The sequence below is a fragment of the Bos indicus genome, chromosome 11 (genome assembly GCF_029378745.1).
Source record: "Bos indicus isolate NIAB-ARS_2022 breed Sahiwal x Tharparkar chromosome 11, NIAB-ARS_B.indTharparkar_mat_pri_1.0, whole genome shotgun sequence".
In the NCBI taxonomy this organism is placed as follows: domain Eukaryota; kingdom Metazoa; phylum Chordata; class Mammalia; order Artiodactyla; family Bovidae; genus Bos; species Bos indicus.
Genome location: NC_091770.1, coordinates 37546753 through 37574450, shown reverse-complemented (window position 1 = coordinate 37574450; position 27698 = coordinate 37546753). Strand labels below are relative to the sequence as shown.

At 44.0% G+C, this 27698-nt stretch overlaps 1 long non-coding RNA gene across 2 annotated transcripts in view; it reads left to right on the top strand.

Moving 5' to 3' along the window:
- LOC139185769 (uncharacterized) overlaps nucleotides 1–27698 on the top strand; it is a 65763-nt gene extending 38065 nt beyond the window's left edge. For both annotated transcript variants that reach the window (XR_011569247.1, XR_011569248.1), the window contains exon 3: nucleotides 1–27698. This exon is cut by the window's left edge and continues 6499 nt beyond it. This is a non-coding gene — a long non-coding RNA (uncharacterized lncRNA).

Genomic DNA, 27698 nt, shown 5'->3' with positions numbered 1-27698 from the left:
AACTTTACAATATTGTATTGGTTTTGCCATATGTTGAAATGAATCCGCCACAGGTATACATGTGTTCCCCGAGACTAACACACATTTAATCCATCTAGAATTTACTTGGTGTGTGGTGCAAGGTGCTGCTGCCGCTGCTAAGTTGCTTCAGTCGTGTCCGACTCTGTGCAACCCCATAGACAGCACCCCCACCAGGCTCCCCCATCCCTGGGATTCTCCAGGCACGAACACTGGAGTGGGTTGCCATTTCCTTCTCCAATGCATGAAAGTGAAAAGTCAAAGTGAAGTCGCTCAGTCGTGTCCAACTCTTAGCGACCTCATGGACTGCAGTCCACCAGGTTCCTCCGCCCATGGGATTTTCCAGGCAAGAGTATTGGAGTGGGGTGCCATGGTAAGAACTGAATTTATTATTTTCTATCCTGAACACCAAGTCTAACACCATTAACTAAAAGGTTTTCCTTTCCCAATTAATTTATCATTAATTAATTAAGTAATCCATTCATACATTCAATGAATATTTGTTGAGATTCTGCTACGTGCCAGGCACTTGAAAACAGTAACGGGAAAAAAAGACAAAATGGGAAAAAAAAACCCTCTGTCCTAGAGAGGTATACATTCTTGCAGAGGAGACAGACAATGAACAAAGTATATAGTGTGCCAGATAGTGATACCATCTGTGAAGAAAAATGAAGCAGAGCGGGAGGACAAGGACTGTGGAGGAAGCATTGGTACCGCAAATGGAGTGGCTGGGGAAGGCCGCTTACAAACTCGTGTCCTTAACATTTGAGCAGAGAGTTGAAGAAAGTGAGTGAGGATGTGAATATATGAAGGAAGAAAGTGCCAGGCAGAGAGAGTGATGAGTACAAAGAGTGTGCTTGGTGTGTTCAGGAAGACCAACCAGGAGACACATATGGTTGTCACAGAGAGATTAGCAGGAGAGGAAGTCAGAGAGGTAATGAGCACCTGGATCACAGAGGGCCTTGAGGGCATTGTCAGGACTTCAGCTTTTAGTCTGAGGAAGCTGGGGGAACATCACAGGGTTTTGAACAGGAGAGGACATCCTCTGACTTACACTTTATGTTTTAAAGATTTTTTTTTTATGTGGATCATTTTTTTATTTTTAAAATTTATTTCTTTTTGATGTGGACCGTATTTAAAGTCTTTATTGAATTTGTTACAATATTGCTTCTGCTTTTTATGTTTTGTTTTTCTGTCCCCGAGGCATTTGGAATCTTAGTTTCTTGATCAGGGATCGAACCCGCACCCCCTGAATTGGAAGGCAAAGTCTTAACCACTGGACTACCAGGGAAGCCCTGAAGTTACATTTTAAAAGATTCACCCTGGTTGCTGTGGCAGAGGAAGTTGGTGAAACTTTTTATCACCTCATTTTTTCTGTCTGTGTTTGAGGCTGTCTTAACAGATCCTCTGCTCTTAGTTGATATGAAGCTGCTTATGTGTTGCTGCAAAGGGCTGGACCTTCTCTGGGGGGAGGCCCCTGGTGATTATCATTGTCAGGGAAAGAGGGAGCATAATGGAACATGATAGTAGCATGGTGACTATAATGACCTCAGTAGATAAAGGGTTCTGTCACGCTTCCCAGAGAATTCTGGATACTTCAATGGACGCTGTATGATTATAATTATTTATTCCCAGCGCTTTATGTTCAAGTGACTGGCAATGAGGTAGAACAGGCGCCAGATGGGTAGATACTAGCCAAAAGTTTAATTAGCTGAAGAAAGCGAGAAAGCAATGACAGCCTTAGGCTGATATCTCTTGAGACCTTAATAGCTAGAACTTCACAGTATCTCTTAGTGACAGCTTCCTCATCAAGGCAATTCCTTGTGGTTAGTTACATTCCCCTACTGTTGTGCTCTTGGCTCCTTGAACCTCCTCTATCAAAACACTCATCACATAATGACCAGCCTAATTGCAAACCATAAACTTTGGTTTCTTCCAGACTGTAAACTCTGTTGCCTTGTTCCCACTCTATTCCTCGTTCCATGTACAGTATCTGCTAGAGAATGTGCCCAATAAGTAGTTGGTGAATGAATGAGAAACTGTCTTGGGACATGGAGCTATTATGTGGGATTTGCAGGTAGTTCTGGGGTCCTGCATTTTGTCAGCTGGGGATGGTGTCATATGCTGCACTTTTCCAGTGGGGATGTTCAGCTGGGTTGCCCCACAGGAATTCTCCCAGCTGTCCTAGTTGGCCTCCTGGGTTTTCTTGTTGGTTGAATCATCCTTGAGTGGACACCCTGGGGGCCCCTGCAGTTGGATGCCGTGTCTGGAGCAGCCACTGCTGCAGCCACGTGGGTGTGAGCTGGAGACCAAGCTCCTCTTAATCTCTGCGCCAGGCTGCTGACAATAAACAAGCTTTCCACCCAGCAGCTGTTGACAGTCGCCTCCCACACAGCCCACCAGAGCCCTGCCCGGAGGTGGCATGCCTCCCTCCCAGTTGCTCTAATAATAACAACACTATATTCTTAGCCAGAGCCCCAGGCTTTCACTCACATAGACACTTTTCACTTGTCTTAGAATGGGAGTCAGAGGAGCATAGAAACACAGGGAAGTCATCCGGACATTTGTTTAGCCATCTACAACTTAATCTGTTTGGGTTCAGGTTCTCTGACTCTCTTGCTCCTCTCCTGGATGCTGGACAGTGGGAAGGGGACAAGCAGAGCTGAGGAACAATGAGAAGCTGGTTTCTGGTCCCTTCCAGGCCATGAGGAGGGCCCCTGGGGAGACCTGGTCCTGGGCTCTTGTCCCCCCAGGGGCCTGGCGGCAGTTTGCTTCTGTGTCTGCCTGGGTCCTGAACCTAGGACAGGGAAGGCCTGTTAGGAGCAGCAGCCTCAGAGGGCAAGAAGGCTTGCTTTCCTTCTAAGAACCTTCTGTTTCCTTCTGCCTGGGCCTCTGCTCTTCAGAGAGGCGCTGTGGTGCTGCGGCCCTGCTCACGTGCTGCCCGGAGACCGGGCAGACGCCCAGAATGGGTGTGGGACTCGTCCATCACCCTCCTCGCAGCTGCCTGGCCTGTACGTACACACAGCCCATGGCCATGGGCTTGCATTTGACAGCACTGCGCTGACCGCGTGTTTTCCAGCTCCTGAGAAGCCAGTGGAGGGGCACTTCCAGAATCGCATCCATGTCCTTCCTTCCGCCTCTCAGGCTAGCCAGCGGCTGAGAGGAGGAGAAATAGGAAGCCGACTAGTCAATGGCCCAATTCCTCCGCCCCCGTATAATTATGGGTTGGCCACAAGTTCCGTCTCATTTTCTCAAACAGCCCTTTAACAGGAGGGAGGAGGAGACAGCTGATGAAACCACAAGCCCTGGATCTTAGTAGGGTTCCACCTGCCTGGGAGCAAGGCTGCCCTGGGACATCCCTGGGAAGGTATTTACTTCTCTCCCTTGTTTTTTTTTTTTTTTGCTCCCTGTAATACTTCCAAAATTTCCACTATGGCATTCCAAGGTGGTCTGGTCACTGCACAGAGAATATGGTATTACACTATAACTAGGAAATGCCTGAGGTTCTATGAAGGAAAATGTCATATACATCCAAGGGATCATTATATTTATTTCCACTTTAAGGTTTTTGTACTCACATCTGGTGAGCTTGGGCCCCTTAGCTGAGGGATAAAGGCTTCAGCTATCACATGTTCTTAAATAGACTCAAGGCTTTGCTCTAAGCTTTTCAGATGGATTCGTTTAAAACTGCAGCTTACCTATCACTTTAAGAAATTCCACATATCCACCTGCAGCCTTATACTATTGAATATACTACTAATTATGCGTGGAGTCACAAATGATAGCTTTCAGAGTAGAAACTAAAACTCTGTATTGGATAATTGCAGAAAACTTGACTGCAATTCACTAAGAATGTGTTTTGGTGAATAAGGAGACAACATTTTGAAAAGTAGGTCAGGGCGCTTTTAGGGAACCCATAAAAGCCTCAAGGATGCTCTGCAGGTGTGATAATTGGGGGGACCAGCAGCTTCCCGCCTCCATCCCCCTTCCCTTGTATTTCTTTTCCAGACTGCTATCTGTGACAGCTCAGGCAGGGGCCCTAGGCAGCCCTCCTCCGAATCCGTCCCTCCGACATCTCCTCTCTGCCTTCTCCCCACACGCACCAGCCGCACTAGCACCTCAGCTTCTAATTTTAGCTTCTGTTTTGCATTTGCATAGCAGACAAGGAAATATAATGCAGACTTTAGATAGGAGAGAAGTCAGGCTGTTTTCTTCCTGATAAATTGGCCGCCATCCATATTTGATGGCTGCTGGCTGATAGCAGTCGGTAGAATAGGGAACAGGTTATGCCCTTGCTGTGTGAGAGAGCAGTCTCTTCTCAGGATACCAGGAGCTAGAACCTTTCTGTCTTTTTCCCTTTGCACTCATGGCTGGTTGCATGACTTCAAACACCACTACATTTACTTACATTTGGAGAAATTCAAATGGATACAGACCACTGATTGTGTTGAGAGTGAAAGAGAGTGTGTGTGTATGTACTGGGGGCAGATTACTTCCCGTTAAGAACACTGAATTAGATTCAATAATCTGTCAAGACTAGAAGCTACACAGATCTGCATTAACAATCAGGCCTGGAAGGCTGCAGTCCATGGGGTCGCTGAGGGTCGGACACGACTGAGTGACTTCACTTTCACTTTTCACTTTCATGCATTGGAGAAGGAAATGGCAACCCACTCCAGTGTTCTTGCCTGGAGAATCCCAGGGATGGGGGAGCCTGGTGGGCTGCCATCTATGGGGTCGCACAGAGTCGGACACGACTGAAGTGACTTAGCAGCAGCAGTAGAGGGCTGTATCTTACAGCCTGCATCATGAGGACTGTCTCCTTGGGTGTCTTCTAAAGGATGGGGCAAAACCTTGGGAACAGACTAGATCAGTGCTACTCAGAGTGCTACATCAGCATCATCTGGAAGCTCATTAGGAATTCAGAATCTTGAGCCTCAGACTCTGTACCTGCTGAATCCTAATCCCTGGAGGGTGAGGCCCAGGTATCTAGGTTTTAACTTGCTCTCTAGGTGACTCTTACACATGCTAAAGTTTAAAAATTAATTAGCTAAAGTATCTTTTAAAGTCTCTCCCATCCAACTAGAAGTTAATTGTTCCTATAGCTTTTTCTATGTCTACTCAGGTGGGGTTGATGCAAATTTCATTAGTGAAACTAAACCAAACCTAACCTTTGTTATCGAAAAATAATGCACAGCAAAGTGCAGAGATGAACTATATATATCAAGGGAACTCTGTAAAACTAAATGAGGTTTTATTGTAGCTCTCGGTTACTTCACCTTGGTCAGGAAATAGAACCTTGCCAGAACCCTAAGAGGCCCCTTCTCAAGGGAATTCCAAACCCTTTCTCCACTCCAAAAGGAGCCACTCTCCTGACTTCTATAATCACTTCTCTCCTTCATATTTTTACAATCTAAAACTGTAGCCCAAAATAGCACAGAGTAGTCTTGCTTATTTTTGACCTTTATCTAAATGGAATTACAAAGTACCTACTCCTGGGTGTCTGGTTTCTTTTGCTCAACATTTTGTCTGAGAGATTTCATTAAGTTTTCAGCACAGTGATTTTTGTCTTTTGTAAAGCTGCTGCACTTTCTCATTGCTTGAATCCACATCAGTATCTCGGAGATGCACAGCTTTTCCTTTAAAATCACAGCACATTAACATTAACTTGGTTAGTGAGAATTTCACAGTGCTCCTTGAGCCAGTCATGGATTCTCCAGGATGCTGCTGAATGAGGATGGGATTACCGCTCCAGGGTTCCCAATGTGTCTTCTCTGTGCCAGAGAGAGGATGGAGGAGGTGGTTAGGAGGCCCTTTGGCGGGGGGGACACCCTGCCTTCAGAGGAAGGAAATGCTTGTCGCTCCCAGGGGCCTCGAAACCCAACATTCAACCAGTATGTGGCATGGGATTGGGTACAGGGTGACCCAGGACTGTTTCAAGGCAACACGTATCTGTCTTCCTGCTCATTTCATCAAGTTTTCTGATCTATCACACACAAACAACTGTACTTAGAGCACATGCTGGAAAGAGTAGAAAAGACAAGATACCTGAGGCATAGTTACTGTCAGCTTTCCCCCTAAGCTCTTTTCCCCACAGAGGTTTAGAACAAGACCTTTGAGTCAGACCAGCCAGGGTTCTGATCCTGGCTCTGCTCCTTACCAAGTAGGTGACCTTAAGCTCATCTCCATCTTAAAAATGCAGATTATAATAATAGTATATATCTCATGGGGCTATTTTGGTGATTAATTAGGAAATCTTTCAAATATCCTTAGCATGCTGCTGCTGCTACTGCTAAGTCACTTCGGTCGTGTCTGACAGCACCTGGTTAATAATAATTACAACTAATAGTGAATGCTTCCAGCGTGCCAGCTTCTGCAACCCTATATGATGAGTTCTGCTATTACCCTTAGTTTCAGATGAAGACACTGAGGCCCAGAGAGGTTAAGAAACTTGCTCAGGATCCCACAGATAGTGAGTGGTTGAGAGAGCCTAACACCAGAGTCTTTGCTCTTAACCATTGTGTGTATGGTTCGGTGAGTCTTAGTTATTTTTATCATCTTCTATTTGGTACTCTTGGTGTATTTTTCTCATTGTCTGTTTCACACCTCTCACGTGATCTCTAGCACAACCAGGGTCCTGTCAGCTGCCTGTCCACATCAACCTCATGAAACAAACAAGCCCAGCTTTGTAATTTGAGGATAGTCCATCTCCTTGTTATGTGGTCCTCTTTTGAGGGTTGTCTCTCACGACAGAAGCTGGTGATGACAATGGTAGCCATGGTAGATGCATCCCAGAAGGTCTCAGCTATCCCTTTTAGAAGCCCTGGCTTACCCCAAAGCCTCATGCCTCATTGAACTGGGATTCTGCAAGCAGTGAGAATCAAAATGGGTCAAAGGTTGGAAAATGGTCCTGAAAGGACAGCTTAAATGAATTGGTGGTCATTTGGTAGATTCATATTGGTGACTCTAACTTTGAACAAGATATGAAAGTTGACAGTTTCCTCTGCCGACATGTAGTAAGAGAAGAAGCAACTGCTGAACGGCATGAGCTTGACAGAATGTTCTCTTTCTGTTGATGACAAAGTCTTAGTGCCCTGGAGTGGACTATTGAGGGCTATTGGGAACAAGCTACCTTCCTGGGCAGTAACATTGGTAGCTCAAGACAGTGGGGAGAACTTCTTCCCTTCTTTTCCCACAGTTTTGAGCTTAAGGACATTTTCCCCTTTATTCTCAAATTTCTAAAGACTGTCCACAGTATGGTAGGTAGAATCATGCCCTCTCCCCACCCCAAATATGTCCACATGCCCATCCCTGGACCCTGTTTATACAGATGGGTCCCCAAGTTTCTTCTAAGAAGAGGGAGTGGGAGAACCAGTTTTAGGGAGATGTGCTGTGAGAAAGACTCAAGCAGCCATTGATGCCTTTAAAAAAAATAATTGTTATTTACTTATTTGTTTTTGGCTGTGCTGGGTCTTCCTTGCTGTGCAGGCCTTTATCGAGTTGTGGTGAGCAGGGGCTACTCTCTAGCTGCAGTGAGTGGGCTTCTCATTTGCGGCGGTGTCTCTTCTTGTGGAGCACGGGCTCTAGGGCGTTTGGACTTAATAACTGTGGCATGTGGGCTTCAGTAGTTGTGGCTCGGGGGCTCGAGAGCACAGGCTCAATAGTTGTGGCTCATGAGCTTAGTTGCTCCATGGGGTGTGGCATCTTCCTGGACCAGGGGTTGAACCCATGCTTCCTGCATTGGCAGGTAGATTTTTTACCACTGAACCACCAGGGCAGCCCCCATTGATGGCTTTGAAGAGGAAAGATGAGGACTATGAGTCAAGAAAGGTGGAAAAGGCAAGGAAGGGGAGGTCCTCTGAAGCTCCCAGAAGGAAACGTGGAATTGCCAGCATCTTGATTTTAGCCCAGTAAGACCCCTGTCAGGTTTCTGACCTACAGATTTGTAAGATAATAAATGTATATTCTTTCACGTCACTTAAGTTTGTGGTAGGTTGTTACATAAGCTGTAAAAAACGAATGCACACAGTTTAACCATGTGGCAAGAATATAATTGGTGGATAGAGGGGGGAGTTTTTAATTTTCCCTCACAATCCTGGCTTCTATATCCCAAGCTCATGAGACCCATAGGCCCAGATGGAAGTGTTAGTGCAGTAGCAGTAACAGTATGTGCCTCTATTTTTCAAGCTATCTTTAATGCTACCTGTCAGCAGATACACCTTCTGGTGTCTCCTTGGATTGACACAGAGAGGAGATGGGGACTGCTGTTCTCCATGTTGTCACCACCCCTGACTATTGTATTCAGAGAAGCTTCAGAGGAGAGCACAGTAGGACTACTTGTCAAAGGCAGCGTGATGTGTATGGGACCTTCTCTGCTTCTCTGGAGTTACCTGTCAATCATAGCATCTCTGTGACCTGGGCTTTGGAGCTGCCTGTCCCCTTCCAGCTCCAGCCCCTGCTTGGAGAAGGGACTTTTCTCCTTGTGCTGACTCATGTCTCAGGCTGCACAGTGGAACTGCAGACTCATTCACGGCAGTAGGAGGAAGAACAAACCAGGATCAATAAGAGCAAAAGATACTCCGGGCTCCAGAATGAAGAACTGACATCACGAAATGTTCCAACTGTGCCTGCCGTATTATAGATTCATGGAAGGATAATCGATTCAAAACTGCTGACTGGGAAAAATAGAAGCCTAACTATATTTTTCTATAAATGGAATATTGAACATTTTAAAAGGAAAGCAAATGTCAACAAATACGAAGAAAATCAAGTTTTAAGTCTAATGTGGTTTCCCAAAGGAAGTTTTGTGAGGCCATTTCAGGTACCAAGAGGCCAAACATAAAAGTGTTTCTTTCCTAACTTGGCCTACTTGCTCAGGACCCAGGTCAGAAGGAGTTGATGTTCTGTTTTTGGCTGGGGAGAAGTGACCAAGAATACTCCCAGGCAGAGAAGTTCCTGCATTAGGCACTAGACTGTTGGGCCTGGGGCTCCTTGGCCTTCTGGTCCCCTGTCACTTTGGACTGGAGGTCACCTCTCCCTCATCTTCCTACAGGGGTGGTAAGTATTTCTGCAACCCCTACATGGTTGGGAGGCCGTATGCAGGAGGAAACCAAGCTGATGAGCCAATTGATCTGCCTGGGGCCCCAGTCCTACAGGCTGGGTGAGAGGCCACCTGATGAAGGGAAGTTTGTAATATTGTCCAGTTGCAACAAGGGCCACTGTGGCAGCCTCGCCCTCTCAGAGCAGCTGCCACTGCCACCCTGTCTTCTCTCCCTGCTGTGGACGGACTGACAGAAGCTTCCTAGGAGGGCTGAGCAGTCAGAGATGCTGGAGGCGGTGCCCCCTTCCAACAAGGACAGGAACATACCTTCCTCCATCCTGGGGAGCCATGGCCCCAGCCCCGTCCCCTCCTCCCAGAAGAAAGGGGGAGTCTCTTGGTCCTGAGTCTTTCTATTTTTCTAGCAGCAGCACAGGACAGAACCTTTCCCTGCCTGTCGGGTCACTGCCTTCCTCCTCCTCACACCAGCCCTGGGTTTCCTCTGGGCCCAGGAATCACAGTGTGGCCCAGCCTGCTCTCTCTGGACCATGCCATGTGCTCCTGTCTGCTCACATTGCTCTGGTCACACTCTTTCATTCTACACTGTGTTCTTCAGAAACCAAATTCCCCATCTTTGTAAGCACCAGACTCTTGCCACTTCCCCTTTCCCTTTTCACTCTGAGCTATTTTGTGGCCCCACAAACTCCAGTGGAGTGGAGGGTTTGCTGAAGAAATCAAACAAGGAAGCCAGAGTCACGAGCAGCTCTGATGAACCCTGTAGCAGAGGAGATTCTAGAGTTAGATGAGGGTTGGAGGTCATCTGTTATAATTATCCTTGCCCCTTCAACACCTACCTACTCAGTTATAGGAATGCAGGCCTACCCTGAAACTTCAGCATTTATCCATTTGGAAATCTGTTTTCACGAGACAGCGCCCAACCTGCAAGGCTGGGCTGGGAGCCAGTAACAGCATGGATGTGGCGCCCTGCAGGGTCAGGCTCCAGAGGAGCCTCTGAGGGCCACTGCAGACAAAGCGGAGACAGCCTGGCTCCACGTTCACTGAGGGCGCAGTGCCTGGGGAGATGCTACTCTGTATAAAGCTCACAGGCCAATTGGGGGTTCCTAGCCTCCCTCTGGCCGTGCTTACTTAGGTTTAGGGGTGATAGTGTAGCTTCTGGAAAGTCAGGAGTGTTGATGGTGTTGGGAGCCTAGACTCCTAACTCCAGGTCTGGGCTCCAATCCTGCTTAATCACTGGTTGACTGTAAGCTCTGTGACACCCGTTTCCATATCTGTAAAATGAGGATTTTGCTGTCTACCTTCCAAGGTTGCTGTGAGGGGTAAATGAAGCTATGCCAAATGTTTAGCAAACAATATGCGTTCAGCCCTTAGCACCTTTGTTAGTAGTGCTATATGTCGGTCGTCATCATGGTCATCAGCATCACCCAATATCGTGAGCTGGAGAGGCAGGCCAGGTATAGTCCTAAGCAAGCTCGTCCACAGGAGCCTCTGGACGCTTCCTGAGGCTCAGGTGCCCCTCCCCTGATTTCAGCAGTGCTGAATTGGAAGGTACTGCCTGAGAGCCCGCTTCCTTTTGATTGTTATCCTTGGAGCAGTGTCCCCAGAGGCCCATGGCAGTCAGCTGCTTCTGGTAGTTACAGCAGTTTTTAGAGCTGAGCATGCCCACAAGGCAGACTTCAGCTCGCTGAGTCATGCTGCAGGGTCTGCCCCAGCCAGCCACCAAGACAAAAGGCAGCAGCAATCCGGAAGACAAATGACCATGGTGCACACAATAGTTTTCACAGGGATTTTAGTAAATATTTCTTTTTAATGTATCTGGATGAAGGACAGGGGTGGGTAGATGATAATATTTATTAAACACTTACCACCCACCAGGCCCCCACAACTGGATTTTGCTTTCATTGAGCTCAACCCAAACTTCCCAGTGGGGACTCTCTCCTCTCAAATAGCCTGCCACCCTCCTGAGTGAGGGGTCCCTGGGATCTAGACCCTGACACCCAGCAGAGGGTGGGAGGTGGCTGTGAAGGGAAACTCACTAGCATGGTCCTGGAGTGGGGACAATGCTCTGCTCCCCTTGCGCCATCCATACACACAGCCTTTGAAATGGGGTTCTAGGGACAAGAGAGGAAAGCACTGATTTCCCTCGGAGGTCATCACCAAAGGAAGTGACTTGCAATGCAGACTATGACACGAGATCTGCTTTCCACAGTTGCTGTGGATATTTAGTTGTTTCTGTTGATACCACTGTTTATCTGGGCCTAGGATATGAGGATGTTTCTAAAAAATGCTGTATCACTGTCCCTATACTTACTCTGCCTTCTGCTTGGAAATCAGAAAAGAGTGAGGTTAAAGTGAAGTGACTTCTTTCCTGCAGGTATTCCAATGTTCTCTCAGAACTTATTGAAAAATAAAAAAACAACTTTGTAACTAGCAGATTTTCCAAGTTTTGCAAGCAAATGAGTAAAAAGAAAGAGAATGTATTATTTTTTATAACCTGTATTTTTTTCTGATTTGAGCTTGACTTTATTTCTGGAGCAAGCACATTTGTTTCTTAAAGGAGACCAAAAAAGAAAAAAAGAGATCCAATGGATATATCTCTCTCTTAAGATAGATTGACACTGGTCTGCATTATTGATAAGGAATCAGGAAAGGCTGTTTGGGAACATTTGTTTTCTTCATCAGCAAGAATTTCTCCAGCCTTTATTGGCTCTGATATATCAAAAGGTATTCTTTTTTTTTTTTTTTTTTTTAACATAATCTTCTTTTTTTTTTCTTTTTTATTGAAGGATAATTGCTTTACAGAATTTTGTTGATTTTTGCCAAACATCAACATGAATCACCCATAGGGATACATATGTATGTAGTCTTGATTGTTCTGCTTCTTTTTTAAAATTTTTTTTGAAGTATTTTTATTTATTTATTATTTTTTTTTATTGAGGTATTTTTATTTTTTTGATGTGCCACATGGCATGTGGGATCTTGTTTGTTCCCTGACTTGGGACTGAACCTGTTCTCCCTGCCATAGAAGCGCAGAGTCCTAACCACAGGACTGCCAGGGGATTCCCAGCTTCTTTTGATTTTACTATAACCTTGAATAAATATCCATCATCATAAGAAAATGGAAGGTGAGAAGGGGTTCTGAGGCATCATTTGGCCTATTCCCCTGCTTCATTTACAGCCACAATTATACTTCCTACTGATAAGAGAGACCCTCTGAAATTGAGATTCCAGAACTGTCTTTTGATAATTTGTTCCCCTATTTAACAGTCCCTCTTTACCCAAAGTTTTCTCTTCCTGCTTATGATTCTAAGCCAAATGTCTCACTCTTCAGTGTAGAGGCAAACTGTTGTTCCCTGGGGAGTAAATAATACCTCTCACAGGTCTGGGAGAAGGCAATGGCACCCCACTCCAGTACTCTTGCCTGGAAAATCCCATGGACGGAGGAGTCTGGTAGGCTGCAGTCCATGGGGTCTCGAAGAGTAGGACACCACTGAGCAACTTCACTTTCACTTTTCACTTTCATGCATTGGAGAAGGAAATGGCAACCCACTCCAGTGTTCTTACCTGGAGACTCCCAGAGACAGGGGAGCCTGGTGGGGGTGCTGTCTGTGGGGTTGCACAGAGTCAGATATGATTGAAGCGACTTAGCAGCAGCAGCAGCTGCACAGGTCTGAGGATTTATTTGACTGAGTCCTCAGTCTCCTCTTGCTTTAACTGAGTGTTCTCCTTCTCCTATAGAGGCTATTTACGCTCTTCCTGGAGATGCTGTGTGCTGCAGGGCACCAAGGCCATCCCACATTCTGAGTAACTGGTGCTTTTTTCCTGATGAACCCCTGACAGGGTGCTGACACAATGACACCCTCTTGCTCCAGGGCATAAGAGCAAATATCCATTCTGCTCAAGTTCTTTCTTTTCTAGAAGGCATTTCAGCATAAAGATTGGTGAATAGGAAGTAAATATCCATAATGAAAAATTTCACAGGGCAGAAATTCCAGGGGAATGTTCTCAGTAAAGCTGTGTATCCCTTTTCTAGGGCTTTGCAGGTGGCACAGTAGTAAAGAATCTGCTTGCCAATGCAGGAGAAGAGCCAAGAGACAAGGGTTCAATCTCTGGGTCAGGAAGATACCCTAGAGAAGGGAATGGCTACCCACTCTAGTATTCTTGCCTGGAGAATTCCATGGACAGAGGAGCTGGGCAGGCTACAGTCCATGGGGTTGCATACAGTTGGACATGACTGAGCATACACACATCCCTTTTCTACTCAGGACCCACCTAACTATGAGGATCTGTTTGGTCCTTCTGTAGCACAGGAGAAATAAAAGCCCTTATCTTTTGTAAACACAGATAATACCCAAAGTGACACTACCTGTTAGTCCTTCTGTAGTACAGAAGAAATAAAAAGGACTTGTTTTTTGTAAACACAGATAATACTAGGAGTAATTAATAATACCAGGAGTGATTAATAGTTGTGTTGGAATCACCCTGAGTGGTTAATCGTTGGTGTGGACACCTGCTCAACTTTGCATCTATTATTGAAGGGCTCAGGCTATCTGGAGACTCTCTCATGCAGGCATTCACTTGTCAGACTTTGCATTATGGCTTTTGATTTTGGACATTTACTGCATTTTTAAAAGAATTCAGCATTCTTTTCATATATAGCTGGGATTTTTTTACATTAAATTTCAAGATTTTAGGAGTTTATGGTTTATCAATCTTTGAAGAGTTGTGACTGAAACATTCACATGTGGGTGCATTTAAAAATAATAGCTCAATCTGTAGATTTAAAACACCTCTGCTTCTTCTTATTCAGAAATGGTACTTGGAGCAGTTGCCAGCTGAGCCTGAGGTCACTAGAAAAGACAGAGGACTTGAAAAACTTCCGGCCTTGACCTTCTCTTTGCCATTTTCTTAGCTCCTGGAATTATTCTCTAAGAATGTAACTGTTAAGAGTTCCTGTAGATCCTCTGTTCTTACTGTTTTCTGGATTCTAGCCATAGTATTTGCTCTCCTATTTATTTCTTGGGGGCGATCAGAGTAATAAGAAAGGAGAGATAGGTAAGAATAGAGGCAAGGCCTAGTGGTTTTTTATTTCCAAGTCCAGCATGGTTGATTTTTATTAGTATCCCTTCCCCAGTTTCTCCACTGAAGCCACTCTTGCTGACTCTTCCCATCAAAATACAGTGAAAACAACAAAAAAACAACTAAAAACTCCCACCCATTCTTGTATAGCCAGGGACTCCTGCCCCTAATAAATCCTGGTTCTCAATATCTACCTTCTTTCCCAACTCTCTCTCTCCTCCTCCTCCTTCACCCCCTCGCTCGCTCCCTCTCTCTCTCCTTCCCTGTCTCTCTCTCTGTCACACACAAACACCACCCCGCAACAAAACACAAAAACACTCGCAGAATTCCAGGCCCATCCTCCACCCTGGAGGCCCCTCCACCCTGTTCCCTTCCCACCCTGGCAGGAAATAGGCACTCAAGTTGCTAATTGCTTTGAAATAGCTTAGAATTCGTAGAATTACAATGGAAATAGTCCAATATTTTAGAATGTTTAATCATACTTCCCTAAAGCTATGTATGGGGGTGTGTGTGTGTGTATTAAAAAAAAAAACTGAATTTAACAGGATAAGGAAAGTGACATATAGTTAAAGTCCTGTCTCTAAGCAGAGGGTATGGTGAGATTTTTCAGAATCTAGGCTACGTTGATTTCCATGTCTGGCACACAGCCTTTCCTGAGTCATTCAGCAGTATCTCCCAATCTCTGCTTTCATAATTATACTTGGTCAAGGGTGAAAAATCCTATCTTGGGATCCCTGTTTGTCCAGGGAGTGGCAGGGACATTCTTGATGCTCACAGATACGAGGTCTCTGGGTACCCAGAGGGCTTCCATCTACCCAGAGCCTGACTGACAGTTCTGCTCACTTTTGTATCTGCTCAGCCCAGAGTACGTGGCCTTGTTCTATAAATACCAGCCTTGTTTAACTAAGAGCTGCTTTGGACTTGTGGCCACCACAAATCCCCCAGATGCACCAGGCAGGCAGTCCCCTCTTGGCTGTGAGCTTTGATCCGCCCTTCCTCAGAGAGGGAGCTGAGGCACAGAGACAGGGCCTCTAGCTGCTATCACTCACCCTTTATTTCCTCCAATGTGTGAGGCCCTGATGAGGCCTTTAGGGGATACAAAGATGAATACAACTCAGTCCCAGCTCTCGAGGAGCTCACAGTGTGGTACAATAGAAGAGAGTCCTGCAGATAATTATAATACAAGAAAGAATAACCATGGGGGAGGAGGGAGAGAAGGGTTTGTAGGAACTGAGGGACGAATGACTCTCTGCCTAGTGGGGAATCCTGAAAACCTCCATGGATGTGCGTTTGAGCTGAGATTGAAGGTTCGACAGGATTTGAATATAGGAAAATAGGCAAGCTATATAGAAAAGGATTCCTTTGGATCCCTAGCTTATACATCAAACTAAATTCCAAGTCCTAACAGTTTAATAAGAAATGAAACTACTGGGAATTTCCTGGTGATCCAGTGGTTGGGACTCCATGCTCTTACAGGCAAGAGCTCAGATTCAACTCTTGGGTGGGAAGCTAAGATCCTGTAAGCTTCACACTGCTGCCAAAAAAGGGGAGGGGGGAGCAACTCCCCAAATAGTAGGAAATATAATCAAAGGTTTATGTGATCTTGAAATGGTGAAGTTTATTTTAAGCATAAAAAAAAAAGGAAAGACTGGTGACTCAGATGGTAAAGAATTTGCCTGCAATGCAGGAGACCCACGTTGAATCCTTGGGTCTGGAAGATGCCCTGGAGGAGGGAATGGCTACTCATTCCAGTATTCTTGCCTGGAGAATTTCATGGACAGAGGAGCCTGCTGCTGCTAAGTCACTACAGTCGTGTCCGACTCTGTGCGACCCCATAGATGGAAGCCCACCAGGCTCCCCCGTCCCTGGGATTCTCCAGGCAAGAACACTGGAGTGGGTTGCCATTTCCTTCTCCAATGCGCGAAAGAGAAAAGTGAAAGGGAAGTCGCTCAGTTGTGTCTGACTCTTAGCGACCCCATGGACTGCAGCCTACCAGGCTCCTCCGTCTACGGGATTTTCCAGGCAAGAGTACTGGAGTTGGGTGCCATTGCCTTCTCTGACAGAGGAGCCTGGCAGGCTACAATCCATGGGGTCAAAAAGAGTCGGACATGACTAAACCACTTCAACTTCTCACTTTTTCCAGTTCAAGTATATTTGATCTACGAAGTTGTGTTAGATTTTGGTGTACAGTAAAGTGACTCAGTTACACACACACACACACACATATATGCTTTTAAATTATAGGTTATTAAAAGATATTAAATATAGTTCCTTGTGCTATACAGTAGGACCTTGTTGTTTATCTGTTTTATATGTAGTAGTTTTTATCTTCTAATCCTAAATCCTTAATTCATCAGTACCCTGTCTTTCCATTTTGGTAACTATAAATTTAATTTCTATGTCTGTGAGTCTCTTTCTGTTTTGTAAACAAGTCCATTTTTATCATCACATTTTAGATTCCACATATAAGTGATATCATATAATATTTGTCTTTCTCTGTCTGACTTACTTCACTCAGTATGATAATCTCTAGTTCCACCCATGAAGCTTCAAGTGGCATTATTTTATTATTTTTTATGGCAGAGTAGAATTTCATTGGGCTTCTTTGGTCATTCAGATGGTAAAGAATCTTCCTGCAAGGCAGGATATCCAAGGTCAATTCCTGGGTTGGGAAGATCCCCTGGAGAAGAGAATGGCTACCCATTCCAGTATTCTTGCCTGAAGAATTCCATGGACAGAAGAGCTTAGAGGGCTACAGTCCATTGGGGTCACAGATAGTATTTCATTGTATTTATACCACATATTCTTTATCCAGTCATCTGTCGATGGACATTTAGGTTGCCTCAATGCCTTGGCTATTATAAACAGTGTTTCTATGAACATCAGGGTGCATGTATCTGTTGGATTTCGAGTTTTATCTGGATATATGCCCAAGAGTGGGATTGCTGGATCATATGGTAACTATGTTTTTAGTTTTTAAGGAAACTCCGTACTGTTTTCCATGGTGGCTATACCAATCTACATTCCCATCAACAGTGTAGGAAAGCTCCCTTTTCTCCACACCCTCTCCAGCATTAATTATTCACAAACTTTTTAATGGTAGCCATTCTGACTGGCTTAAAGCTCAACATTCAGAAAACGAAGATCATGGCATCTAGTCCCACCACTTCATGGGAAATAGATGGGGAAACAGTGTCAGACTTTATTTTGGGGGGCTCCAAAATCACTACAGATGGTGACTGCAGCCATGAAATTAAAAGACGCTTTCTCCTTGGAAGGAAAGTTATGACCAACCTAGATAGCATATTCAAAAGCAGAGACATTACTTTGTCAACAAAGGTCCGTCTAGTCAAGGCTATGGTTTTTCCATTGGTCATGTATGGGTGTGAGAGTTGGACTGTGAAGAAGGCTGAATGCTGAAGAATTGATGCTTTTGAACTGTGGTGTTGGAGAAGACTCTTGAGAGTCCCTTGGACTGCAAGGAGATCCAACCAGTCCATTCTGAAGGAGATCAGCCCTGGGATTTCTTTGGAAGGACTGATGCTAAAGCTGAAACTCCAGTACTTTGGCCACCTCATGTGCAGAGTTGACTCATTGGAAAAGACTCTGGTGCTGGTAGGGATTGGGGGCAGGAGGAGAAGGGGACGACAGAGGATGAGACGGCTGGATGGCATCACTGACTCGGTGGAAGTGAGTCTCAGTGAACTCCGAGAGTTGGTGATGGACAGGGAGGCCTGGTGTGCTGCAATTCAGGGGGTCGCAAAGAGTCGGACACAACTGAGCCACTGATCTGATCTGATCTGATCTGATTCTGACTGGTGTGGGTGATACCTCATTGTAGCTTTGATTTGCATTTCTCTAATAATTTTGAGCATCTTTTCACATGCCTGTTAGCTGTTTATGTCTTCTTTGGAGAAATCTTTGAGGTCTATTTAGGTCTTTGGCCACCCCCCTCCTTTTTTTTTATTGGGTTGTTGATTTGATTTGATTATTGTATGGTCATTTTGTATATTTTGGAAATTAAGCTCTTGTTGGTTGCATCATTTGCAAATATTTTTCCTCAGTCTGTAGGTTGTAAAAAGACTACTTTTGAATAAAAAGATGAACTAGCATAAACACCCTACAGAAAAGAAAAAAGCTAGGGAGAATGGGGAAACATTTGTTACCAATAGTAGTAGATAAAGAGTTCATGTGAATATAAAGAGCTTGCATTAACTAAATTAGAAAAATAAATATCCTAACAGAAAAGTGGGTAGAAGGCAATGAGCAATTCACCAGAAAAGAAATATAAATGGTATATGAACTTGGAAAAATATCATATGAATAGTAATCAAAAAGACATAAGTGAAAGCAACAGAGAGATGCTATTTCTCACCTATTAATCCAACCAGAGTTTCATTTTTTGTTTATAACCATTATTCTCCAATGTCCAGCAAAAACACCAGCAAAGAATGGACAGCTCTTTTCGTTCAGAGCTGCCTTTAAAAACTGTTTCTTTAAACGTTTTCTTAACTTGGCTTAAAAATGTACTTCATGTTGGTACCCTCTTAGATTAATAAAGAGGCTTAAAGTTACTTTTATTAAAGTAATAATATGAAGTTTTGTTTTATACATTTCTTGTATTCCTTCCACTGCTTCCCACCCTACTGCCCCCTTCCCTCCGTGGATTCCAGGACTAAAGAGGAGCAGCAGGTTCTAAGCATCAGATGCTGGCCTGGAGTGAAGGCCAGTAACCTATAGCTGTGGGTCTAGCCATTCACCCCAGAGATAATCCCTATTAACAGTTTGGGCTATCCTTCTTCAAATTTTTTTCTATGCATATGCCAACATGTATAGTAACTATTGTTTTACTAAAATTTGACTCAACTATACATACTGTTGTGAAACTGTTTTTACTTTCCTCTCAAAAATACATTTCTGTGTCAACACCTAAAGATCCACTTTATTATTTTATTATTTTTAGTGACAATAGTTTCCATTATATAAATCTATCATCATTTATCCATAGATAAATAGACACTTCATCTGTTGACACTTTCCTGTTGACAAATATTTGGATTACAATGGTTGTTTTTAAAGTTGTTTGAATGCTATATCATCTTAATTACAAATAGCTACTTAAAAAGTCCTGAGTTCTGTCAACACACACACACACACACACACACACACACACACCAAAACAAAGAGGAAAACGAGTACATTTTTATTTAAACAGTGACAAACCTTTGTGTAGAGAAGGCACTGGCACCCCACTCCAATACTCTTGCCTGGAAAATTCCATGGATGGAGGAGCCTGGTAGGCCGCAGTCCATGGGGTCGCTAGAGTCAGACACAACTGAGCAACTTCCCTTTCACTTTTCACTTTCATGCATTGGAGAAGGGAATGGCAACCCACCCCAGTGTTCTTGCCTGGAGAATCCCAGGGACGGGGGAGCCTGGTGGGCTGCTGTCTATGGGGTGGCACAGAGTCGGACACGACTGAAGCGACTTAGCAGCAGCAGCAGCAGCAGCAGACCTTGGTGCATCCTGGGAATTTCTGGCCAGAGTCTTGCAGACAACTTGGTGTAGCTGATGCAATGACAGTGCAATTATAAGTCAGTGATGCAAGGAGGTAAAATTGCAAGCAAATGCCTTTGTTGAAGGAGCCACGCATGGCATGAGCATTTTAGTCACGGTCCATGTTAGGGCTCTCTCTGGCTTTCAGTGGAGAGAGGTGCCTGGAGCCTGTGTTGGGACCTAGTGGACCACCAGGGAAACAAGCCCTGGGCTGCTGCTTCTCTTTCACTGTCTTTATTCTGAACTGTGCAGTGGCAGCAGTCCCGAATCTTTTAACCCCTCAAACCTGAAGAAAGAGCTGTGTTACAAACAGTTGAATGGATGGATATTTGATTATATGGATGGGCTTCCAGACAGGACCAGTGTTAGGGTTTATGAGACCTGAGTATGTTTTACAGCTCCACCAGTTTGATTAGAAACGGAGCTGGAGGCCTTTGGGGAATGCCACCCTCATGGCTCCCTGTGCTCCACTAGAAGAGACCAGACAGATGTGTCTTGGCAGTGATCCAGTGCAAAGTAAGACCTTAACTCCCCCGTTGGGCCACTCCCAGCCAGGCTTCTGACAATTTACCCCTTTCCAGATGAGTATAAAAAGCAGGAAGTACGCTGGTGCTTGGGGGCCGTATGAATGCTATTAGCTTTGTTGAATTTGGATTCCTTAATCGGAAATGTTCTAATATGTGTGAGTGTTACATCATTCAGAGCTGCACTTGTGGGATAAAGGTTGCTGATGGAACTTTAGAATCATTTAAAAAAAACCAATATGTCACTAGTTATGAATAAAATCTAAGTCTGTGTCAGATACCAGATGACCCACTGTGTGAGCAGGCCACAGTGACAAGGCTAAAAAGAGAATAGTAATGAGAATATTAATAGCCAACCCTCACACAAGTCCTGTATGTCAGCTCAATTCTAAGCACTTCACAGGAATTACCACATTTAAATTTCACCAGGATCTTGTGAATCTCACCAGGATCTTCCTCATTTTACAACTGAGGGAGCTAAACTACAGATAAGTTGAAAAACTGGACCAATGTCACACACCTAATAAGTGGTAGAGCAGTGATTCAAACCCAGGAGCCTCTGATGCCTGTCTGTCTACCTCTGGAGCCTGCACTGTTAGCCACTAGCATATCCGAGAAATTTAAAACTCTGAAGTCAATGTCAAGTCAACCCAAGGGCAGTGAACACCCCCAGAGCCTGGATGGAGGTGCGGAAATACCATCTTCCGTTTAAAGGAGTGAGTATGTAAAAATAATTAAAAAATAAAAATAAATTTAGAAAGTAAAAGAAATTAAGAAAACAAAACAAATGTCAAAAATAAAAAAGGAACCAGGCTGATTTAAAGTTTGAGGCAGGAAGTAAACAAGAGAAACTTGAAGCATCTTGTTATATAAATGACAAGGAAGATTTTAAAGACCACTAGCATCATTCCAGTGAAGAGGAACTAAAAAGCCTCTTGATGAAAGTGAAAGAGGAGAGTGAAAAAGTTGGCTTAAAGCTCAACATTCAGAAAACTAAGATCATGGCATCTGGTCCCATCATTTCATGGGAAATAGATGGGGAAACAGTGGAAACAGTGTCAGACTTTATTTTTTCAGGCTCCAAAATCACCACGGATGGTGATTGCAGCCATGAAATTAAAAGATGCTTACTCCTTGGAAGGAAAGTTATGACCAACCTAGATAGCATATTCAAAAGCAGAGACATTACTTTGCCAACAAAGGTCCATCTAATCAAAGTTATGGTTTTTCCAGTAGTCATGTATGGATGTGAGAGGTGGACTGTGAAGAAAGCTGAGCGCTGGAGAATTGATGCTTTTGAACTGTGGTGTTGGAGAAGACTCTTGAGAGTCCCTTGGACTGCAAGGAGATCCAACCAGTCCATCCTAAAGGAGATCAGTCCTGGGTGTTCATTGGAAGGAATGATGCTGAAGCTGAAACTCCAATACTTTGGCCACCTGATGTGAAGAGTTGACTCATTGGAAAAGACCCTGATGCTGGGAGGGATTGGGGGCAGGAAGAGAAGGGGATGACAGAGGATGAGATGGCTGGATGGCATCACCGACTTGATGCACATGAGTGAGTAAACTCTGGGAGTTGGTGATGGACAGGGAGGCCTGGTGTGCTGTGATTCATGGGGTTGCAAAGAGTCAGAAACGACTGAGCAACTGAACTGAACTGAACTGAGCATCATTCCAAAAGGACTCCAGAGCCAAGCTAAAGAGTTTCCCATTAGCCAAAGGTGTGAGAATTTTTGCAGCAATAGGAATAGCAACAGCAGAAGATTGAAACATATGAATATGTTTAAATATGTTTAATTATGAGTTCCTTAGTGATGCTCAAGAAATTCATCACATTTGAATGATAATTGAGAAGCAATTTATTAGCATTTCACCTTTCTGTAACTCCTAAACAGCTAATGGATCTAGACAATTGAGCATCACTGATTACCGTGCTTAGTTACTCAGTTGTGTCCAGCTCTTTGTGACCCCATAGACTGTAGCCCGCCAGGCTCCTCTGTCCATGGGGATTCTCCAGGCAAGAATATAGAGTGGATTGCCATGCCCCGCTCCAGGGGATCTTCCCAACCCAGGGATCAAAGCCAGGTCTCCTGCATTGCAGGCAGATTCTTCACTGTCTGAGACACCAGGGAAGCCCCCTAGCATAATACAAAGAGAGACAACCAAATATTATTCACCTCTTGGTGGAAGAAGGAAGAAGATACCACTACCCCATGAAAAAATCCTGTCCCAAAGTTTGAATTTCAGCAAGTTTCTCATTCCAACTACCAATTTCAGAAGATACAGAGGACAGAGGAGCATCTTATACTACACTGTGGAAATACCAACAGCAGAGACTCTAATTGTAGGAAATGCTACAGGACAAATGACTTGATTTTGTCAATAAATAAGTGAAGCCGCTCAGTCGTGTCTGACTCTTTGCTACCCCATGAACTGTAGCCTACCAGGCTCCTCTGTCAATGGGATTTTCCAAACAAGAATATTGGAGTGGGTTGCCAATACCTTCTCCATGTCAATAAATAATTTACAAGAAAAAATAAGAGGGGGGAAGCTTACAGGTTAAAAGAGACTTAAAGGGTATATCAACCAATTGCAATGTGTAGACCTTATTTTTTAAATTGTAAAATAAATTCTATTTATGAAAAATTGATAATTCAAATAATGACTGAATATTTGATGTTAAGGAAATATTGTTAATTATTTTAGGTGTAATAATGATATTACAACTGTTATTTTAAAAGTCTTCTCTTTTACTGATGAAGAATATGTTCTCTGAAATTTGCTTCAAAATAATATGCAAAGAAATGGGGGGTACACACTATTTCTGATCAAAAAATGCGTGAGTAATTTGGCTCAAAATAGTTTAGATACTAAGATGAAATGAAACTTATCGCTTGTGATTTTAATGTGTGCCATTTCTATGCGATGCAGTGGTATGAAAAAGATAAATTTGAGTAACTTATGTTAAAATAAAACGTGAGAACCCTGAGCTAGGAATAGGAAGACGAAAACCAGATGGTAGTGTGTCAAGACGTATCAAAGGCAATAATGTATAATGGTTTGGCAGCTGTCATTTCAGTAGACTCATTTACAACTCAACACTAGAATTTTAGGTCCAAATTTATGAACTCTGCCTAAATCTTTACCACAATGTCACCAACAGGTATTGAGTACCTACTCTGTGCTAGATACTTGGAACTGACAGGTTTTTGCCTCTAACAGGAAGAAAAGGGAAATAGGACATTGCCAGCCCTAATCCAAAATGACTGGAGACATGACACTTAGTATAGTACTGGGGTCCACTCTGTCTGGGGTGGTGAGAGCTGGAGAGATAGTCTTTGGTGCGATTTCGTTAGGCAGAGAAAGGGACTGGGAGAAGGGCTGTCTCACAGAAGGAAAGGCCTGGAGACTGAGGATGATAAGGCAGAGCCCTGAGTGCTGCAAGCCCCGCCCCTGTGTGGTCCTTGGTTCCACAGACCCCACCCCTTCCCTAGGGAATCTCATTTTTCAAGCTCTAATCTACATGCTAATGATTCAGAAATTCTTGTGTCCAACTTTGACCTCTCTCCTGAATGATATGTCCAAAAGCCTGCTCTTCATTATGGATTTCACCTCAAATTCAACATGTCCAAAAATTGAACTCGTACCTTTCCCCCCAAACGTACACTCTCTCTCCTACTCCTGATGACTATGCAGGTGTCCAAGATACAAATGTTCTAGACTCAGGAGCCTTCATGTCCTATGCCTCCACCTTCAAAGGTTTCTTGAAGCCACCACCTCCTTTCCCCACTGCGCTTGCCTCAGTTCAAGCCTAGCATCTCTTGGATAATAACAAATGTCTTCTAACTGCTCCTTCTATCCAGCTTCTTCTCATTCAGATCCATTTTCCATCCTGCGATCAGAGTATTAGTGTTCCAAGCTTCCCTCATCAGGAATAGCCAAAATGCTTGTTACAAATGCAGATTACCAGGCCTTTGTCTGGACATTCTGAGTCTGTGGGTCTGGACTGAGGCCTAGGAATCTGTTTTTATAACATGGGCCCTTAATTAGTATTATCATTGGGGCAGTTTGAACACACATCCCTGTTACCATGCTTGTAAGACCACCCTATATCAGTGTTTTAAAGAACTTATTTAAAGGTGATTTCCAGTAAGAAGTAGAGTTTATGTTGCAAACCAGTACGTGCAAACATTTGTGTGCAGTCAGAGAAACTAAATGTCCAGAAAACTAATTTTTTTCTCCTCTATTCTCTTTCACTCTAACATAATGATAGTCAGGGCACACTAAATGGATTTTAAGACCCACAGCTTGAAAACAGTGTCCTGTGGATTAATATCCAAGTTCTTTAGCTTGTTTTAAAGCTAAATCATCTAGCTCTTATTCATGTTTTGCAAATAGTCACATGTTGCTTCATAGTCATGGCTTCCTCTGCCTAGAACTTCTCCTGGCCTCTTGGTGAACTTTTTTCTTGCTTCCAGTCTCTGCTCTGATACCACTTCCCTGTGTAGTCTCCTCTGGAGACACTGAGGGACTTTGGCTTAGATGCTCCATTTGCAATCTGTACACATCCAAGTTAATCCCTAGCACATCTACCCTGAAGTGAAGTTGCTCAGTCGTGTCCAACTCTTTGCAACCCCATGGACTGTAGCCTATCAGGCTCCTCAGTCCATGGAATTTTCCAGGGAAGAGTACTAGAGTGGGTTGCCATTTCCTTCTCCAACATCTACCCCACAAGCCTGCAATTACCTGTTTACAAGGCTTGTCACTCTAACCTCCCTACACTTCTTGAGTGTAGGGAACACTTTCTCAGCAGTTTCTGTATTTCAGGGCCAAGAGGGATGACCATCACAGGACAGAAGTTTGGTTAACAGTAACCCACACAGCATTCATGAAGGGATGAGCAGGGTGTGAGCGATGAGTACTAGTGCCAAACCCAGAGCTCAAGGAGCTGGAATGAAAAAGTAGCTTATAACCAGTAGTAGCCTACAGGTGATGCTGGAAAGCTTGGACTTTATTTTCCAATGAAAACAAAGGGCTTTTTTTTTTGTTTTGGGTTTTTGTTTTTTTCTCCTGAGATTATTTGACTAGAGAAAGGCTATGACTAGAGCTTGTTTTGGAAAGACAGCTTTGATGGTGTAATGGAGGATACTAAGGAGGGACTGGACTTGGACTTGAGGCTGTAGAGATGATGTGAATGAGGAGTTGGGTCTGGGACTATATTAGGTGAAACCCAATGGCTGGTAGGATGCCAGGGGTGAGAGAGTGAATAATCAAAAATGACTGGGAACTTCAGCCAAGGCATAGAAGTCAACAGCAGTGATGAGTCACATTGATCGTATGTCCCTTTTTTATGGTGTGATGAGAACAGCACTTTCCCTCAGTGGTCTTTTATCCAGGAACTCATCACTTTAGTCTAATTATGAGAAAAACATCAGATGAATCCCAAAGGAGAGACAGTCTACAAGATACCTGGCAGTCCTCAAAACTGTCAAGGTCATCAAAAACAAGGAGTGCTTCAGAAACTGTTACTGCTTAGAGGAGGAGCCCAAGGAGACATGACTGAGTGCAACGTGATACCCTGGATTGGATTCTAGAACAGAAAAATGACATGACAAATCTGAATAATGTATTGACTTTAGTTAATAATATCACATCCTCATTGGTTTGTTAACTGTAACAGATGTACCCCCACTAATCTAATAAAACTGGCTTGGAGGTGAGTAATGCTGTAATTAACATCATGATATTGCATGGCTGTTACATATTATGGATGGTGGGTGAGGTGTAGGAGATACAGGGGAGGAGTCTTGTGGAGTAGCAGATAATTCTAAGACCATTGTTGTTTCGCTGATATTCAAAATCTGAAGCTTCTTATGTAAATATTCTTGCTATGCATCTCTTACTGCTACTTCTGGATGTTAATACTCAAGTCTATCTTAAGTCTACTTCAATTCTTTCCTGTCCTAACTCAGTTAACTCTAAGGTCACACATACATCAGCCCAGTGCTAACATTTTGGTTTCCTGTAACTGGAACTGTATTCCACCAGATTGTCTAGTGGTTGGCTCTTCCTTATCATTCAGCTCAAATATTCCCTCCCCAGAAAGCCTCCTTTGACTATCTGCTCTCAAGCAGCCCCTCCCCAGTCATTGCTTTGCATTGCCCTGCTGTGTTTTCTTCACAGCTCTTGCCGCTACCTAAGATTTCCTTGTTTGTTTTGTTTATTGTTGATGGTAGATCTCCCCACTGGAATCCAAGTCCCACCAAGAAGGCAGAACCTCATCTGCTTTGTTATTTCTCTGTCCATAGCAATACCTGGACCTGGAGATGCTCAGAAAATATCTGCTAAGTGAATTTATGTAAATCACTGTCTTAGCTCAGGCTGCCATGACAAAACCCCATAGACAGGGTGGCTTAGACAACAGACCCTTCTGCCTCAGTTCTGAATGCTGGGCAGGTCCAAGATCAAGGTGCTAGCTGATTTGGTTCCTGGTGAAAACCCTCTTCCTGGCTTGCAGATGGTTTTCTTCTTGCTGTGTCCTCACATGGCAGAGAGAGAGAGAGAGAAAGCTTATAGAGCCATCCATTATGGCTCCATCTCCTCTGCCACACAGGTACCTTAGTGTAGGATGCTAGTGACTGTTTCCATGTCCTGCTCATACTCCCTTTTTAAAAAGACTGAATGCAAGAAAATGTTTCTCTGTATAATTTCTTCCCCAATTCCTTTTCTCTTTAGACAAAGCAAAGCATGCAGATAGCAGAAGCATATTTAAATGAAATGCACCTTTTCCTTGGCACATCTTGGAGAGGAATTAAGTAAAGGACTCTGCTGGGATCAGGGGAGGGTGGAACTGGCTACATTTACCCTATTACCCTTTTCTTCTTAACACATTTTCTTTCGCTCCTTCTTTCTTTATCTCTGATTCTCTTCTAATTCCCCTGGTCTGCTGGGGGTGAGTTGTGGGTGTCCTTGCACACTCCAGTGAGATACAGGCCTTGCTCTGGGAGAAACATCACCTTTAAGCTGGGCTGGGGGACCCCTTAGGGGTTATGGGGACAGGACCTCCCTCAATTACAAGAAATGCCTTTCTGGCCTAAAAAAAGGTATTAGCAGGAGAAAGAAAAACACTTTCTTCAGGCCCAGGATCTTATTGCTTAATTTATATATAAATATTTGGGGCTAACCCAGTGACTCAGCAGTAAAGACTCTGCCTGCAGTGCAGGAGATGCAGGTTCAATCCCAGATCAGGAAGTTCCCCTAGAGGAGGAAATGGCAACCCACTCCAGTATTCTTGCCTGGGAAATCCCATGGACAGAGGAGCTTGGTGGGCTACAGTCCATGGGGTCAAAAAACAGTTGGATACAACTTAATGACTAAACAACAAATATATATATATATAACAATATATTTGTACATGTGTTTTCAGCCACTTAGAAGTTGATGGCAGTCCAAATGTATTTTTGAGCA